Here is a 13404-nt window from a genome sequence, read left to right as displayed (position 1 = left end):
GCGCCAAAATACGACCGTGAAATAACAGAAAATCACTCCCCATAAAAATACGGTTATTTCCAGTAATGAAAATACAATTAGTTGCGCTAATTTGACATGGGATCTCGCCTTTTTCAAGTGCCACTAAACATTAAATCAGGAACATGTTAATGTGATGAAACAATGAAACCATCTATAAATAGGAAAAAAAAACATCTTAAAAAAACGGTAATATTCCGGCAGCTGGGGCGCCAAAAATACGACCGTAAAATAACAGAAAATAACTGTCCCATAAAAATGCGGTCATTTTCAGTAATGAAAATACAGTTTGTTGCGCTAATTTTACATGGGATTCTGCCTTTTCCAAGTGCTTTTAGACATTAAATTAGGAACATTTATACGCGATCAAACAATGAAATTACCTATAAACAAGGTCACTGAATGTGGAAATATGAATCATAATACGTAAATGTACAGAAATATACAGTTAACATTTGGTTTAAATAATAATTGATTGCATGCCCTGGGACAGACTGACAGAGGCGAGGCTGCCATATTGCACCATCGGCCCCTCTGGCCATCACTAGTAGGCGGTAGGTGAAGAGTCTTGACCACGGACACAACGACGGAGAGTGTCCGAGCCGGGGCGCGAACCAGCAACCTTCTGATCACAAGGCGAACTGCCAACTCTTGAGCCACGATCGCCCTAACTAGCAACGATAATAATACTTATGTGATGTAACACACGCTTATAGGGATCATGTTATATACTTTTCCATAGCATTACATTTGAATTCAACAGTTCAATCTTTCAAATAACGGACAGATATTTGTGAAATCATGATACATTTGTGAATGTATTTTAACAATCTAAATATGCATATGCACAGACAGATACATTTAATAATCATGACAATTATGTTGTATTACATTACAGTGATTTAACGTTAATTTACATTCAAAATGTGAAGTCAAAGTCTATTTACGTAACTTTAATGATATTCTAGAAGAACAGAACATTACTGTAAAATGCACAGTAAAATACCTTCATATTAGGGTTTTTTCCTACGGTCGCAGCCATACCCGCGACCTTGTTGTTAGTTCACATTCATTGGCCGATGCTTAGCGTCATGTTATTTATATTATTGCAATTCCTACCTCTACATTTCTTTTTCAAAATATATAATTAGCACAGCGTGTCCGTGCAATGTTTTACATTGTGGCATGCAGAGAAATCTTAACAAAGAAGCTCACAAAGAGAGATTGAGCTTGTTATTTAACCCCAAGCTGGTAGGGGGAGCTCCTTATTAAAACACTTGCGGTGCTACAATGTGCCTCAAGGTTCAACAACAGCACAACAGAAGTCACTCATGGTACAGCACTCTCTCTACAAAACAACAACTATCAGTGACGCTGCACCACGGCGTAAACACAACATTCAAGATAACAGTTTAAAGTAACGTAACCATAAACAATAAAACAAGAACATCTAAACAGCAGCACATGTCCCAAGGCATGATGGGAGACATTCCTGGATGTATTTTTACGATCTAAATATGCATATGTACAACAAAATATATTTAACAAACAAGTAAATTGTGTTTTATTACATTTACAGTGATGTTATGTTATTTTACATTTGACGTGTCAGATCACAGTCTACTTATGTAAATGTAATGATGTTCTAGAAAAACAGTACACAACTGTAAAATACACAGTAAAATAATTTGACATTAGTATTTTTTGGAACAGTGTAGGAATCCATCCTGTATTAGTCTGAACAGCCACAATATAAGGAAAATCATGATCTGCCTCAGTCAAACTGCCTAAATTCTTCTTTTCTCACTCAGTTTTACCTAACAGCTGTCTCAAGGCACTTTTCTGTATATTGTAAGGTAAACAATAATTAACAACAATAATAATACTAAGAAAACAGTTGAGAACAGAACCTGCCAAAGTTGAAAATTATACTACTCTGTTATACTTTTTATTCTTATCTCTTTATTAACCAAGATTCACACAAGCTAATGGACTTACTTTACTTTTACTTTTGCTTTAAAATAAAAAAATTCTCATCTTCCAGTAGCAAGTAGAAGTTTCTCTCTAGGTCAAAATGGTTCAGGAGTAAGGTAATGTGAAGCACAGATGGTAAACTCTGTCTGTGTTCAGACAGCAGTACCTCGTGAATGCCTTGTGTGACTATGATGCATTAAATATCCCCATGAAACTCATCTTCTTCTTGCAAAACCATGTGAATTTTGTCTCTACAACAAACACTAATGGAGTTACAGCCAGTTAAATAAAGCTTGTAAAATTGGCCCAGCAAAAGGCCCATGGTAAGGGTTAAAGTACTTACCGGTACCAAATCTAAAGCGACATGTGAACTGATGCCAGTTTAGGATAATGCAGTAATTGCAGAAATATAACTATGTCCTAAAGTTTCACAGTCAGCTGAGCTACCAGGTTACATTATTTATATAATAATATAGTGACTAACAATGTAAACAAAAGCTAAAAGGATCATTTTCCAGATAGAAAAAAGTCATACTGAGTCATACTGAAATATAGAATAAATTCAGTGTGAATCTTTTCCACAGACTTATCGTGAAACAAACAGATGTGTGTAATCGTTTGGGCCTTTTCAGTGTTTTTTGTCCCCTGATATGTTGTCCTGGCTGCGCTCATGGTGGGATGGTGGTTGTGGTTTCAGGCTCGATCCTGGTAGGAACAGCTGTCCTACAGCTGCCATCTCTTCTGCTTCAGAGGGGGAGGTGCCAGTGGGGAGGCTGAAAAACAGTCCCAAACCTCCTGGGTCAGAGCCCTGGTATGGCGGTCTCCCTGGCAACCAGAGCTGAGACTGACTGCGGTCTCGTGTGTGTGTCTGTGTGTTTGTGCATGCGGTACATGTGAGTTTTAGGGAGGTAAAGGTGCCGAGCTGTTCCTTACTTTTTTCAGTACCACCTTCAATATAACGATCATCAAATGTTTCCCTAAGATGATATGGAATGAGGTCAACAGAGTTCATGAAGTGTAAAATTTCCTTCCCTAAAAAAACAACAAACAAGCCCGCTGAAACCACACAGGGATGATTAATATTCGGTCTCTCCCTCTGTTTCTCAACATAAGGGAATGTGAAGCTCTCTAAGACCAAGATACTGAGAACGGGAGGAATAGAGAAAATGGGGGAGGAGAAAAGCAGTGGAAAGAGGAAGATGTGAATTTAGAGAAGAATGAAGAGAGAATATTGACGAGAATGAGAAAGAAAACAAGGGGATGCAGAGGAGAGGAGACGAGAGGGCTCTGGAGATGGAAAAGCAGGGGGATGGACAATGATGGTACTTGGCTTTGGCCCCATCAAAATAGCAGTTGTCATGCTAACTCCACCCCCTTTCCTCCCTTTCTGTTTCACATAAACTGAGGTGCTCCTTCATCTCCGGGCCTCAGAGCTCTCAGACATTGTCTAATCACTTACTATACCTTTAAGAATGAATCTTTTACTATAAGTGGAAACAAGTATATTGCCTTAGATTAGTTTGTTGTCAAGAGTTCTTTCTTCTTTTTCTGTTTGCTAAAATGTCATGTTTTGCATTGACTTGAAAATGCACTAACTTTTACACAAATGCTCCAAGAGGTGATTTCAAAGTTTTAGTCACTGCTGTGTGTGTGTGTGTGTGTTTGTGTCTTTTTCCTCTAAGCTTTGATTTATATCCAAGCTGTCTGTGCCCACTCCAGTCAATGTATATTGATACAGTGGTTGCTGAGTCTTGGCAATTATCCTATACAGTGCATCCTGGCACTTTAACTTGAAATTATAGCGCCCACCAACCTTCTGTGCAAACACATTTGTTGAGACAGGTGCGAGTTTGTATTGTGTTCAGTGGAAGATTCTGTACAGTCCGTTACAATAAGCTCACAAGGCAAAAGCACAGTAACAGGTGTTAGCTGTGACACATGAGCAGTATTGTGTATTGGCTGATCAAGGTGTGAGAGGAGTGTGTGTGTGTGTGTCTGTGAATGTGTGTGTATTTGCGACAGAGAAGTGCTTTTTTTATTGACACTGGCAGCACATACTGTACTTTGGTGCAAAATGAATTTCAATTTACTTCACTTTTTCTTTCTTTGCTTCCTTTTTTTAAGCCAGCAACTTATGAAGAGAAGCACATTTTAGACTGAAATGGCACAATGCGCATGTTTAAATGGAAATTTCTGCAGTGGCTGTGACAAACGTGTTTAAAGCATTTGTCATTTGAACAAGACAACACTTAAAGAGAACATATTGTTCAAATCAGCGTTTACATTGTTTTTAACATTGCTACGTGTCCCCAGTGTACACTACACCACAAAACGACCTTCTTTCATCAGCCAGAGTGTGTCTGAATCTGCTGGCAAGCAAACTGAGCCTTAAATTCCAAAAGAGCAGCTGCCACAGCGCACTAGCTGTATTTTCTTGATAAAGATGCAAAGTCTAGAATGTCTATAGGATGGACAAAAGATACTTCATGAAATCTAAAAGAGCAAATCTTTTATTATTTGGCAATGCCCAAAGCTGATATGCTCATTAATCTCTTATAATAAACCGCGTTGACATGGAGAGCTGAGGCCTAGCAGACACCAACATTCCAGTGCACAGGCTATAAGGAGAAAAAACACCCACTGTACTCTTAGCATTTTTTAAGCAATGGCCATTATGGAAAGTGCAGTTTTGCTATTAATTTTTGAAGCCTGCAGGTTGCTATTTAGAGTGTATATTAATGTATCATGGGTTGTGTTAATGTTCTGCCTAACCCTTTGATGTACAGTGTATTAGTTGAAGTACTCAGTGAAATGCCAACAATTTTATAATGAATTATATTGTTTTGATTGCGTGTTCAAATCAATCAATGGATTGCTTCTTCTTCTAGAGAGCTGAGTGTAAAAGCAGAGCTCTCAATTTACCAGTCGACCTACCTTCACCTATTGTCACAAACTGTCGGTAGTGACTGAAAGAATGAGACCGTGGATACAAGTGGCGGAAATTAGCTTCCTTCGAAGGGTGGCTGGCCTCTCCCTTATAGATATGGTGAGAAGTTCAGACATCTGGGAGGGGCTCAGAGCTCCTTTCGCTGCTCCTCCACAGCGAAAGGAGCCAGTTGAGGTGGTTCGGGCATCTGACAAGGATGCTTTCTGGGCGCCTCCTGGCTAATGTGTTCCGGGCATGTCCTATCAGGAGGAGGCCCCGGGGCAGACCCAGGACACACTGGAGAGATTATATCTCTCTGCTGGCCTGGGAACGCTTTGGTGTTCCCCTGGACAAGCTGGAGGAGGTGGCTGGGAAGAGGGAGGTCTGGGCTTCTCTGCTTAGGCTGCTGCCCTCGCGACCCGGCCACGGATAAAGGGAAGAAGATGGATGTATGCTTCTTCGTTTTCTTTTGACAAAATGGTAACAGAAGTTGAATTGTTGCCTTCTGACAGTTGAAAAGAGAATAGTTAGTCTTTGCAAACCAAAAGAGAAAGATGAGATCCATTTACACAGAGCTATCGAAAATGCTCGTGACTGCACTTCCTAAACAGACACAATAGATTTATCTACCAATTATCCATGGCACATGTTAATGCTAAGTGTGAACGTGTGTAAAAACGGACATTTAGTTAGTAAATGTCATAATAGTTTTAATAATACTGGAATAAGCTAAGTAGTATTTCTGCAGTGCACCTTGTTGGTGATACCTATATCAGATTTCAAATGGCTTCTTACAATGACGTCTTGTTCTTCTGTATGTTATATCTGTGGTAACAACTGCAAAACGTTGGCTTTATTTTAGATTTACACTGATAAGATGAACTGCCACTTCAAATAAATCACATATACATCCCCAGCTGGCTGCAAAAATAAAGACAAGAAAGGAAAAGTGGGTAACCCACAGTAAATCTTATTTGATGAAGATGTAGAGTTGAAATAATAAACTGAGGGATCTATTTGTAAAACTGCTAGAGTAACTATGTCACTATATCTTTGTCAACCTGGATATCTTTAGTATCCATTTTTTGGTAATTGTTGTTTTGGAAAATACTTTTATAATAACTCAAAATTTTTGCTGCAGTGTGATGCACAAAAAACAAACATGAAATCATCATAAAACATGAAATTTGTATGATTTCACATCCACAGGACTGCAACATTTTAGGCTTCAGACATCACACACGTGTGTTTACCATAGCAGATGCTCCATGCTGCTTCCCAGGCCTGTGGCTGCACACCAGTGGAAACAACAAACAGGAGACGGATCTTGAAATGTGCCACATTCTTCTTCTTAGTCACAAGTGGGCCAGTTCTGGCAGACCGGTGACAGGAAAACACCAAACGTAGATGGGCTGGACGTTGTTTCCATAGAAACAGACCTCATGCGAAAAGGTCACTGTCAGAGGATTTTCTGAGAAAGAAGGCACGGAGATTATAGGTGGTGAGGGTATGGGGCTGTTTCACTATCCATTTTTATACACTCAACCCCCCTCCCGACCAATATTCCAACAATGATAAAAAATGTAGGATTTAAATAGCGCAATTACATGGCTGCAAATGGTGAGAGCCCCTCTCTTTTTATTAGTATTTCTTTATTCACTTTTGAAGTCGAGAATTGAAAAGGGAGAGTGGTCGACAGCCTGCACGATGCCTGAGCTTTGTGTTTCAGTGCAGATATGTCGCCTGCCTGCCCCCTCAATCACTGGCAGATTCTTCTTCTCTCCCCTCCCTCTCAAGTCATTTTAATTAAGTCAGTCTCACTGGCATGGTAGGCAAAGATAATTGGAGAGGGTTTTTGGATGCCATTTACTCTAAATGACGCCTGTTTCTTCCCATTCTCTCGCCTTTTCCTCCACTCCCACAGTTTCTCTCACTACTCCCCTCCCCTCAGCTCCCCATCTCCTGGCAAAGAGTTACCTATCTTCCCTTTTTCTCTTTTTCCGTCTTATATTCAAACGCGAAATATGGATTAACCTCTTCTGTGTGGCTGAGGGGACGACTTCCAGTGAATTGCAAATTTTGGCCAACGCTGCAATTTATTTGAAATGGCAAATCAGGCAAAGCAATTTACTGGAAATGAGGAGCTTCTTTGAACTTTCCCTCTTTGAGAAAGTTTGTGTTTTCTAATCATGTGTAGGAAAGACTCTTATAGAATTGTCCATCCTGTACTTTAATGAGAAAGTACAATTCTGGGTTTTGATTTGCTTCATTATGTCTGTGAATGAGGTGTCGAGGATTGCTGTAAAAAGCCTTAGTCACTGCATGTTGTCAGTGAGGATCAGAGTATCCGTGTTCCTATATTACTTCCACATGTCAGGAGCTTCCATTAAACCAAGCTGGTTTGTGTTTAGTGTCGACATGCTTGCTTCAAAGTCACTTCACTAATATATGGCCTAAATCTGCAGGAATGTACAGCACATAAAATGTATCAATGGATGATTGATAGGCCAAATTGCACACACTGAAAGGAGCAAAAACATGTGTTCAAATTAATCCACGTTAGCAGCACTACCGGTGTTTCAGTGGTCTATGGTGTATGTCAGCCATGTAGGATGTGTGTGAGTGTTAAGTGTGCATGTGGGGCTCCCTCTATCAATCAGGAAGGGTTGGGTCCTGCTGCTGAAAAGGGGCTACAGTGGGCCACCCATCCAGTTGAGCGCTCTGGGGAGATCCAATGTCCTCAACGCTTTAATGCACTCCAGATGTCCCTTCAGCTGAAAGAAAGAGAGACAGAGAGAGAGAAGTGAGAGGGGGGCAGAGAGAGAATTGGAGGCTATAATCCTCAAAGCAGACCTCTAGCTGTCTCACAGCCTATAGCTCTGGTTTGGGGGATTCTTGCCGGTGCACCTGGGGCTTTGTGCTGTTGAGTTTCATTTCAAAATAATAGTGATTACATATATCATTTTTTGTCTTTAGCTTTGTTTCCTTCCCATGTCATCAGCAGACAAACAGCTAAGTATATAGTTGCTAAGGGGGTGGGGGTGGGGGGGCGTTGTGGAACTGTGACAGTTATTTAACACAGTACTCATATGGTACTCTTGTTCTGGTTGCTAATTTTAATGAGTGCAGTTTTCGGAGAAGTTTCTGAGTTTTCCATCCATCCTTGTATTTGATATCTTATCTGGGGCAGGGTTGTGGGCGACACATTCTAAGCTCAGACTTTTCCCAACCACCTCCTCGTGCTCTTCTGTGGTGAAACTGAGGCATTGCCTGTCAGCCAAAAATCCCTTCAGAGTGTCCTGGGTCTGCTTTGGAGACTCCAGTCAATGTTGGAAACACCTCACCTAAGAGGTATCCAGCAGACATCCTAATTAGACGTCTGAACCACCTCAACTGGCTCTTTTCAGTGCAGAGGAGCGGCAGCTATACTCTGGGCCCTCTTGAATGACCAGGTTCCTCAGTCTACTCTATCACACTCTCTGCATCCAAAAGTCCCCCGGGGTCCACTGGACGAACTGTTCCATGGAAACCTTATTTTACAACTCACTAACTGTGAGAGTTAATCTGCTCTCATTTTTAAATATCACACCTGGAGAATTCAACTGTAACAAGTCTTTTCCAACATCTATGTATAAGGTTTCACTTTTATAATGCTGTGAAAAGTATTTTCTGATTTCTTTACATGTTAGTCACAGCTACATGTTTCAGATCCAGATATCAATTTTCTTCTGTCTATCCAATAAAGGCCACAGGCACGATACACCATGGACGTGTCAGCAAGTCTGGGACAGGGTTAACACATAGAGACAACCAGTCACATCAACAGTCAGTTTAGAATCACCAAACAAACCTAACCCCATGCATGCTTTGAGGGGACAATGAAGTACCTGCGATAACTGGCAATGCGAATTTCACAGTACTCTGAAGAAATTTTGTCCCACTTTTCTTTGCAGAATTGTTTTAATTTAACTACATTAAAGTTTTTTGTTTGTTTGTTTTTTTAAGTATGAACAAGATGTTTAAGGTCATGCCAAAGCATCCCAATCTGACTTAAGCCTCAGCTGTGGCCTGTCCATCCAAAACCTTCTTTTTTTTGAGCTGTTCAGAGGTGGATTTGCTGATGTGTTCCAATTATTATCCTGCTGCACAACCCTAGTTTTCTTGAGCTCCAGGGAACAAACTGATGGCCAGACATTCTCTCTCAGGATTTTCCAGTATAGAGCTGAATTCATGGTTTCATCAATTACAGCAAGTTGTCCCGGTCCTTAAGTAGCAAAGCAGCTCCAGATTGTCAGACATCCACACGTATCTTTAACTACTTTAGATGATGTTTTGGGTTCTTCACCTCCTGGATGTGTTATTGTTATATTGTTTCTCATCTGTTCTTGAGTGTCTTTAGATCGTGACGTGACTTGTTGCTTTTTAGTCTACTTTTATATCTTGATTCAGTGGGTCTGGCAGTAATTAGGACTGGGTGTGGCCGGTAAGACTGAACTAAGGTTTCTAGCAAATGTTGTTAATTGTAGTTAATTCAATTACTTTTTCACATAGGGCCAAGTAGATTGGCCCTATGTAATGTAATCATCATAACCTCAGATGATCTTTGTCTGATATTAAATCTAACATTTGTTCGATCATCTGAAACATGCACATGTGACAGCTATAACCCAGAAACAGGGCAATTGTTTTTTCACAGCACTGCACTTTGCCAAAACTGTGATGTGCGTAGACTTCACACCATCTGTTCTGCATGAATGAGATATTCACTTTTTGCAGCAGTGGCCACAAAAAGCTGTGTGATACTCAACTTCATTTCAGACCTGTGCACAGTAACGTTAACCATTACAAAAGCAGGGCTATGACTATGACTGGTAAATGCCCAGAGTGCCTCTCTTCTGGTAGGAATCCAGTTTGGGGCCTACATAGTGACTTTCATTTGTTCGGCGTGTCTTTCTACTATGACCGTTCTTATTCTTTTCTTTTTCACCTTTTTCACAGCTTCTCCTCTACATCCTTTGCGACCTTGCGCTCTCCATTTCCCTCTGGACCTTTTCCCTATCCTCCCTTCACAGCCTGCAAACATCTTTCTCAGTCTCTTCTCACCTTCCCATCTCTATATTTTGAGCTCTTTACCTACCTACTTTGCAGTGTACCTTCGCCTCTACACAATGAGCTCCTGCTGTCCTCCTTTCTGTCCGTCCTCCCTGTCATATTCAGCCCTCTCCCTAAAGCATTGCAGAGGAAATTTAATATGGGTTTATTTGGTGTTTCGAAGAATTCCATTCAGCTGCCAGCTCTCTTTGCCCCCCGACACTAAGACAAACAGAGCCTGTCCAGCCAAGAGCAGCAAACACTGCTGGTGTTGGCTTCATTATTTGGTCTTCACATTTCAGATGAATCCAACAGCACTTCATTTTCTGTTTGTTCCCTTCTTATGAGCATAGCTTCAGTTTTAGATCTACTTGCACCTGCATGTCTTATGTGAGCTGGTCTGTGAAAGGAATTAGATGACATCCATATGGTATTTACAGTTTATAAAGTGCATGTAAGACAGTTTTGCTGCACATTAAAAACAGCTTCATATGTTACCGTCTTAGGATGTAAACAGGATGTTCATCCTCTGCTTTCCATTAGTTTTTATCAGAGTTGTTGCGCAGTGAGTAGTAATGCTTCACTGATGATGTGCAGCTGTTATTTTTACTTGAAGCTCTGATACGCTTGTGGTACCCTGATACCCTGTTATTCAGTTGGAAATGTACAAACTTAAATACAAAATGACTGCCCCAAAAGTGCAAAACATGAGTGCCTTGCAGTTTTCTTTTAAATGTTCTCACTATATTCTTAATCCAGTGTTTAAGAAAAATAAAACTATGAAGTTTTGATCACCCCACTGTTCCCTTCTTCACTTTGCACTTAAAAGCTCCCAACTGGAAGTAATGAAACCTGATGAAAAGTTTGAAATGCAAAATGTATGTTTCTTTCTTTTGCTTTTTACTCACGTCCAATGGAAATACACTTAAATGATCTAAGATAAATGTGTGATGCACTGAAGCTTGCACTCTGGAGAGAGAGAAATGTTAAAAAGACAATGAAAAAATTAGATTTGTGAAGTGTTGAGCAAAGTAACCTTCCTCACATCAAAGCATGGAAGTCTGATTGAAATTATTTCAGTGATATTATCTCTACCTTCTCTTGTTTATTTTGACATTTAACAGTGGGGTGTTGTGGGGCGGCTGTAGCTCAGGAGCTAGAGCAGGTCATCTACTAATTGGAAGGTTGGTGGTTTGATCCCTGTCTGCTCCAGTCTGCATGCCAAATATCCTTGGGCAAGATGCTAAACCCAAGTCGCTCCCCGATGCATCCATCAGAGTATGAATGTGGACGAATGTTTGGCTGGACAGACTGTTTGTGCTGATATGACATTAGACAACTTACCTCATTCACCCATTCATACATCCACTGTGTGGGAAAGTGCTTTGGGTGCTCAGCTAGAGAAAAACAGTGGTTTACTTACCACTAAGTATTAATGAGCATTTTCTTCTGTGACTTTTGTTGGAGATGAATTAAAATCAATTAAAATTAATTCAGCTGAATTTCTTGGAATCCACATTTGTTTAGAATTTAGTGGATTTAGGTTTCGATTTAAGCATCGAGTTTAAAAATGATTTCCCATAACTAAGCTTTATTCTCACTTCTGCTTCAGTTAAAATATATTCTGTGTCATCAGACCTTCACATAGGAGATAATTAACTCTTCCAATTCTTGTTGTATTGTTTTTTTGTACTTTAAAAGTTTTTTTCCCCAATGTTTTCATTTTCAAACAAAAATCCAATGTTAAATACTGGAAGTGAAGAAGTGATAAATACTTTTTATCACTTCTCCAAAAGTTGATTCTGTTCATCTGGACGTAGCGTTTTCTGGGAGAAACGTTTCGTCACTCATCCAAGTGACTTCTTCAGTCTCAGCTGACTGCAGGTTTCCAGCTGACTGAAACCTGCAGTCAGTTTATAAACTGTTTATAAGGTTGGGGAAACCTGCAGTCAGCTGAGACTGAAGAAGTCACTTAGATGAGTGACGAAACGTTTCTCCCAGAAAATGCTACGTCCAGATGAACAGAATCAACTTTTGGAGATTTATTTTCCTGGATGATTGAGAATGCATCAAGACTTTTTATCACTTCCTTTTTGTCTACATGAGTCAAAGTAAATTCACATTGAAATCAAAGCTCTTATCTGCTACAATCTACTACTACATGAAATACAGAACTGGCTTACTGTTGAAAAAAATAAAATAGAAACAGGTTTACCAAACCAAGATCCCAGTTGCCTTCGCTTCACTCTCTGCTTTGCATGCTCAGAGAGTATGACCTGTCATTACTCTGGCCGGGCTTCTCAGTGCAGAGCTGTCACACATACCAGTCTGCTCACTCATCTCAGTCTCTAGTTCAGTCTGGCCACCAACAGCTCTCTTTAAACCTACTCCTGTCTCTGACTGCTTGCTAGCCTTGTCCCGCTAAGACAAACTCAAAACAATCCTGTCCCTAACCAGAGCTATGCTGACACTCAAGTGGCTAACACTACAGACACACACACACAAATACATAGAGAGAGAGCCACCCACCTTCTAATCCCCTTCTCATTAATCCCCCACTAGTCTCCTCAAATATTCCCTTCTGTTGATCTCATTGTTAGGGCGTTTGTGTGTGTATATTGTGGGGGTGGTTGTGCAACAGGGCCTTCTGCAGGTGGCTCCATTCATTAAATTTCACTTTCAAACATTAGCTAGCCTCTCAGAAGACTCTGACCAGTAATAGTCAGCTACCTATTTTATTTTCCATTGTTTTCTGTATGGTTGAGTCCACACATTTCCTTAACAAAATAAAGATATCAGTGCTAGTTCATGGAAACTTGAACTTTTTTTTGAAGGTTTTACAGCATCTATGGAGGTGGAAGCTAGAAAAAAAGGATTAACCTCAACTAAATTTTTTAAATCTTCAAGTAAAATTGACTTCACAGTTTTCATAGTAAAGTCAGTTTTTGTAGATTACAAACACATTACATTATAATTAGTCAAACGTGCTCATTGCTCATTTGCCCACAGCTGGTATCACAAGTATTCGATTGCAGAACTCAAAATTAAATGATGACATGTGGGAGAAAATAACTAAATAATCTTTGCACTATTGCACAAAAAGAGCATTGTGCAAAAGCTGTGAGATATCCCTCATTTCCTTATATTTTACTAGGAACAGTGGAATAATTTATTAAAACGTGTAAATATACATGATTTTAAATACTGCTTTTGTCATAAACCATTATTCTTCAACACCGCCTGAACTGTCGTAAGCTCTGTACACACTGCAAACAGTTTGCAGCAATGTAGTGACCACCAAGCAACCAGAGCCTGGAATGTCTACAAGCAACCAGCTGGCAGCTTCATAGCAATGTGTGACAAGCGAATGTGTATGTGTGTGTACGCAAATTTAG

At 40.1% G+C, this 13404-nt stretch overlaps 1 protein-coding gene across 4 annotated transcripts in view; it reads left to right on the top strand.

Moving 5' to 3' along the window:
• Positions 1 to 13404, top strand: part of LOC113030016 (pbx/knotted 1 homeobox 2) — a 107009-nt gene that overhangs the window by 33859 nt on the left and 59746 nt on the right. The gene's annotated exons all lie outside the window — the stretch shown is intronic.

The sequence above is a fragment of the Astatotilapia calliptera genome, chromosome 10 (genome assembly GCF_900246225.1).
Source record: "Astatotilapia calliptera chromosome 10, fAstCal1.2, whole genome shotgun sequence".
NCBI classification, from domain to species: domain Eukaryota; kingdom Metazoa; phylum Chordata; class Actinopteri; order Cichliformes; family Cichlidae; genus Astatotilapia; species Astatotilapia calliptera.
Note: the sequence above shows the minus strand (reverse complement) of the source record. Positions and strands in the feature narration are given on the sequence as shown.